Here is a 6,310-nt window from a genome sequence, read left to right on the forward strand (position 1 = left end):
ATTCTCATCCAAATCATTTGTATAAATGACTAACAACAGTGGTCCCAGCTCTGATCCTAATGGCGCACTGTTGGTCACAGGCCTCCTAGCAGAACAACAACCATTTATGACCATCCTCTATCTCCGACCATCAAGCCAATTTTATGTCCAATTGGGTAGCTATCCCTGGTTCCTCCCAGTTGGGGAACACTTCAGTGGTCGAGGACATTCAGCTTCGGACCTTCGGGTGACCATCCTCCAAGGTCGACTTCGGGACAGGCAGCAGAGAAAAGTGGCCGAGCAGAGGCTGATAGCTTAGGGAGGGCCTCAACTGGGACCTTGGGTTCATGTCACATTACAGGTGATCACCATTGCACTATACACACACACACACACACACACACTCTCTTTCACACACACATACACACAGACGTGCACACAGAAACACAGAGTGTGTGTGTGGGTGTCTGTGTGCGCGTCTGTGTGTATGTGTGCCTGTGTGTCCGCGCGCGTGTGTGTGTGTGTATAGTGCAATGGTGATCACCTGTAATGTGACATGAACCCAAGGTCCCAGTTGAGGCCCTCCCTAAGCTATCAGCCTCTGCTCGGCCACTTTTCGCTGCTGCCTGTCCCGAAGTCCACCTTGGAGGATGGTCACCCAAAGGTCCGAGGCTGAATGTCCTGGACCACTGAGTGTTCCCCAACTGGGAGGGAACCTTCCTGTCTGTTGATTGTTGTGCGGTGCCCATTCATCCGTTGTCGGAGCCTTTGCTACTCAAAAACTGCATGCATTCATGTGGAACTCTGAGCTCAGGAGCTGCATGAATTTGTGTGGAACTGCGTTAGCTCACTTTTTGGATTGGAATCAGTCTAGACATCATGGCATGGACGGAGAACACAGGGGGCCAACACCTTCAACATATTTGTCTAGCTATCACCATTGTTAACAGCTAACCTGAGAATGCAACATTTTAAAAAAAAAGGTTTTGTGATTTACACATGAAAGAATTGAAACTATCACTGTATTCTAACAGATAAAAGGCTTAACAGACAATCGATTTTTCAATGTATAATTTCAGTTACATCACACTGTAAATTTTTGCTATAAATTCTGTGTTAGGATTGAGCCCTCCACTATCACCTAATGAAGGAGCGTCGCTCCAAAAGCTAGTGTGCTTCCAATTAAACCTGTTGGATTAGAACCTGGTGTTGTGTGATTTTTAACTTTGTACACCCCAGTCCAACACCGGCATCTCCAAATCATTATTTTACCTATACCTTGTTGCTGCTCACCCTTCTCAAAGAAGCCTGGGAATCACACGGGCCCACCTTAGATCTAACCAGCAGCATCTTGATCATAAAGCAGCCGCTTGCAAAAATGGCCAGAACAAAATTTGGTAATACGTCCCTCTCCTACACTTAGCTCAATTCCCAGCATTTACACTCCCTGCTAGTCTCAATCTGTGGTGGGAGCAATTTATTGGGAGGTCATGCTGCAGCTGTACAGGACATTGGTTAGGCCACTGTTGGAATATTACATGCAATTCTGGTCTCCTTCCTATTGGAAAGATGTTGTGAAACTTGAAAGGGTTCAGAAAAGATTTACAAGGATGTTGCCAGGATTGGAGGATTTGAGCTATAGGGAGAGGCTGAACAGGCTCGGGCTGTTTTCCCTGGAGCGTTGGAGGTTGAGGGATGACCTTATAGAAGTTTACAAAATCATGAGGGTCATGGAGGGTAAATAGACAAAGTATTTTCCCTGGGGTTGGGGAGTCCAGAATGAGAGGACATAGGTTTGGGGTGAGAGGGGAAAGATATAAAAGAGACTTAAGGGGCAACTTTTTCCACACAGTGGGTGGTACGTGTGTGGGATGAGCTGCCAAAGGAAGTGGTGGAGGCTGGTACAATTTTAATGTTTAAAAGGCATTTGGATGGGTATATGAATAGGAAGGGTTTGGATGGATATGGACCGGATGCTGTCAGGTGAGATTAGATTGGGTTGGGATATCTGGTCAGCATGGACGGGTTGGACAAAAGGGCCTGTTTCCACATTGTACATCTCTATGACTCTATGACTCTAGGCCTAACCTTCACAGTATAAGACCTGCCCTGCTACAAGAGCCAGATCTAACCATTTACTTAATTATCTTAACTAACAGCAAGAACAGAACTTGTTTAAACTTTCTTAATACCTGAGAGAAAAACAACCCTTAAATGTCTAGTCTTCCCTTACCACAGTTTTAGATTTTAACAATGCAAAAGATTAGGATTCATACATTTAAACTCCCACACTTTGCTAAGTGGAGAGGCATCTAGGTATGTGTTCTTATCCCGCCTTCCTCTCAGACCTGCCAGAACGTTCCATGGTCTTTGGCCAAGGGGTCATGAGCTGGATTCAAATCTTCCAATGGGGTCCTTCGCTGTTGCCATTCTGGAAGTTATAACGTGTTTGTCCTTGGGCATTCATGATGCCAGAATGCCTGATCGACACTTCTTCAACAGACAATCCTTGGGCTGGATGTAACTGGTTCCTCTGAACCTTCAAAACCTCTTCGATCTTGGTTTCCACCATTTCTGTAACCAATAGCTGCCAGCTGCTGTTAAATTTAGTGGGTTGTCATGTCTGACGTCACCAGCTGGGGTAAATTTAAGATGTCGAATTTTGGATCTGTGGTTTCTTGACCAGACCAGTGAGGTCTTAACACAATTCTAAAGGATTTTATTTAGTTCATTTTTTTTACTTGAATTCTTATGACGTTGTGCTATAATGCTGTTTCATTTAAGATTGCTACCCATTTCTCTTTTATTATTCTTTTTCCCTTGCTAACACCCAGAATATTTTGTATTCTCAGATCCATTTCAAATAATTATTTTCAATGAAACAACACAATAAAAGTTTATAAATTAAGGAAATCTAAATTAAAATGCAAGTATTTTAATGCACACATTGACCCTGAACCTTTGTAGTTTTCTGCAATAACTTTGACAGCTTATGAGGTAGCTCTGGACCTTCCATTGCCATTCTATTCAATTGTGTGAAAAGTATTTTGTTAGGCTCATGGGATTTTGGGAACAATATTTGAAACAAATCTAGTCAAAATGGAAAACTATGCTATTCGACAGGGTTCCCATGGGAGACTGGTTAGCAAGGTTAGATCTCATGGAATACAGGGAGAACTAACCATTTGGATACAGAACTGGCTCAAAGGTAGAAGACAGAGGGTGGTGGTGAAGGGTCGCTCTTCAGAGACTAGAAGCTTGTGACCAGTGGAGTGCCACAAGGATCGGTGCTGGGTCCACTACTTTTTTGTCATTTATATAAATGATTTGGATGTGAGCATAAGAGGTCCAGTTAGTAAGTTTGCAGATGACACCAAAATTGGAGGTGTAGTGGACAATGAAGAAGGTTACCTCAAATTACAGTGGGATCTTGATCAGATTAGCCAATAGGTTGAGAAGTGGAAGATGGAGTTTAATTTAGATAAATGGGAGGTGCTGCATATTGGGAAAGCAAATCTTGGCAGGACTTATACACTTAATATGAGATCCTAGGGAGTGTTGCTGAACAAAGAGACCTTGGAGTACAAGTTCATAGCTCCTTCAAAGTGGAGTTGCAGGTAGATAGAATAGTGAAGAAGGTGTTTAATATGCTTTCCTTTATTGGTCAGAGTATTGAGTACAGGAGTTTGGAGGACATGTTGCGGCTGTACAGGACATTGGTTAGGCCACTGTTGAAATATTGCATGCAATTCTGGTCTCCTTCCTATCAGAAAGATGTTGTGAAACTTGAAAGGGTTCAGAAAAGATTCACAAGGATGTTGCCAGGATTGGAGGATATGAGCTATAGGGACAGGCTGAACAGGCTGGGGTTGTTTTCCCTGGAGCGTCGGAGGTTGAGGGGTGACTTTATAGAGGTTTACAAAATTATGAGGGGCATGGATAGGATAAATAGACAAAGTCTTTTCCCTGGGGTCAAGGACTTTAGCACTAGAGAGCATAGGTTTAGGGTGAGAAGAGAAAGAAATAAAAGAGACTTAAAGGGCAACCTTTTCATGCAGAGGGTGGTACGTGTATGGAATGAGCTGCCAGAGGAAGTGGTGGAGACTGGTGCAATTGCAACATTTGAAAGGCATCTGGATGGGTAAATGAATAGGATGGGTTTGGAGGGATATGGGCTGGGTGCTGACAGGTGGAACTAGGTTGGGTTGGAATATCTCTTAGCATGGACGAGTTGGACCAAAGGGTCTGTTTCCATGCTGTACATCTTTAAGACTCTATGACATAATAGCAATACTGTACTTTTTTTCCAGTTTAACCTATTTAATATTTTCTGTTTCTTTATTAACTGGCCACTAAATTTCCTTCCAAGTTATCTGTACCCCATTATCATAACACATAATATAGGCTGATTTGCCAATGATGCACCGAAGAAGATGTACATCATCAGAAGTTCTGGCCTTCTGGTGAGATGCGAAATCAAGTTTTGTTAGCAATATTCACTGTAAATCCTGCCACCAGGGGGAGTTCTTAAAATTAGAAATGTGAGGGACACCATTGTGCAAATTTGTGATAGGTTGAAATTTTACAAATTTAATTTGCATTTCTACTGGTCACAATTCTTGTTCCATTTTTACCAGATGATTCAGCAAGAGACCACTAACTTAGACAATGCAATGAAATCCTGAATTGGAAACTAAAACAGAAGTTGCTTGAAAAGCTCAGCAGGTCTGGCAGCATCTGTGCAGAGAAATCAAAGTTAACGTTTCAGGTCCAGTGACCCTTCCTCAGAACTCAACTTCAACTCATGAATTGTACTGGCTTCTTTATCGTCAGGTGATTTGAAGTGTACTACGATTGAGATTGCTAAATTTGTAAGCTTCGTTAGAAAAGCTGATTACATAATGTGTGATAGACACTTCGCTAAGTAAGTTACTTCATTACTTTCTGTTGATCCGCTGCACTGTCCAGCCCGATATTGGATTGACCATGAATGTCCATAGAACTGGCAGTTCATGCTGTTGTTATTGGGACACTTCAGCAGCTCTGCCAACATTGGCACACTGGATGTTGCAGCTTTGGTGTATTTGATTTTTGAAACCATTCTGAACCAGATTTTGGTGCTTGCCTCTACATGGACATGGTCAGCTGCAGCAATTATTCTACAGTCATAAGTTTGTCAGGTTCTTTTATAGTTGAAAATGTGTTGCTGGTTAAAGCACAGCAGGTTAGGCAGCATCCAAGGAATAGGAAATTCGACGTTTCGGGCATAAGCCCTTCCTATTCCTTGGATGCTGCCTAACCTGCTGTGCTTTAACCAGCAACACATTTTCAACTGTGATCTCCAGCATCTGCAGACCTCATTTTTTACCCGCAGGTTCTTTTATAGGCTGTCCTTCTATCACTTGTGATCACAAATTCACAGGTCAATTCTCTCCAAGGAATGTGGCTTTACTGAAGAAACTGTGCATGCTGCTGCCTCCATTCTCTCTCTGGTGCTGTTACATGATCCCAAAGGCAAAAACAATCCATCTTGGTAGCTTGACATTTCCTGAAGAAGGGGTCATGCCCGAAACGTCGATTCTCCTGTTCCTTGGATGCTGCCTGACCTGCTGCACTTTTCCAGCAACACATTTTCAGCTCTGATCTCCAGCATCTGCAGTCCTCACTTTCTCCTCGAAGTTTCTGGAGATGGCCAATATATGGTGTTTCTTCGGTTTTGCCATTTTCTGCAGTCTACATTGCTTTCTTATTGTGCTACATCTGCCAAAAATACCAAATAGATTTAAACCTTCCATGCTGCAATGAACCTTTTCAATATCTGACCCTCTGTGAAACTGGGGTTAGCAGCATTCACTATGAAAAGGGGTAGATAACTCGGGACATTCGAGTTGTAGATCCAAACAGCCATCTAATTGGATATCGGGCTCCTTTTCATTCATGTGACGTTAGCTAGGGACCACTGGCAAGCACAATGAGTCTTGCCTCACAAGCTTTGACTAAGTGTTTTATGTTCATACATGTGATTTAGATACTGTATCATGTTTGTCTAATTTTAGGACAAGAGGAGGGGAAACTTCATTGAAGTTTCCTTTGAGTTAAATACTAGAAATTACTCAGTATGAATTACTCTGGGCTATTTAAATATTGATTTAAACTGGGATAAAGTGGAGAAAAGCTGGAATTTGATGAGTATGGAGGTAGGATTCACAGCTTGATTTATTGTCGTATGACCCTTTGCCATATTCTTAAATAGATACAGTAGTTTTGTATATAATAGTGACATTATTTTTCTGATATTCATATTATAGTGCCCTTGAAGTGGGGATGTGCA

This window comes from Hemiscyllium ocellatum, chromosome 6, assembly GCF_020745735.1.
Source record: "Hemiscyllium ocellatum isolate sHemOce1 chromosome 6, sHemOce1.pat.X.cur, whole genome shotgun sequence".
Lineage (NCBI taxonomy): Eukaryota > Metazoa > Chordata > Chondrichthyes > Orectolobiformes > Hemiscylliidae > Hemiscyllium > Hemiscyllium ocellatum.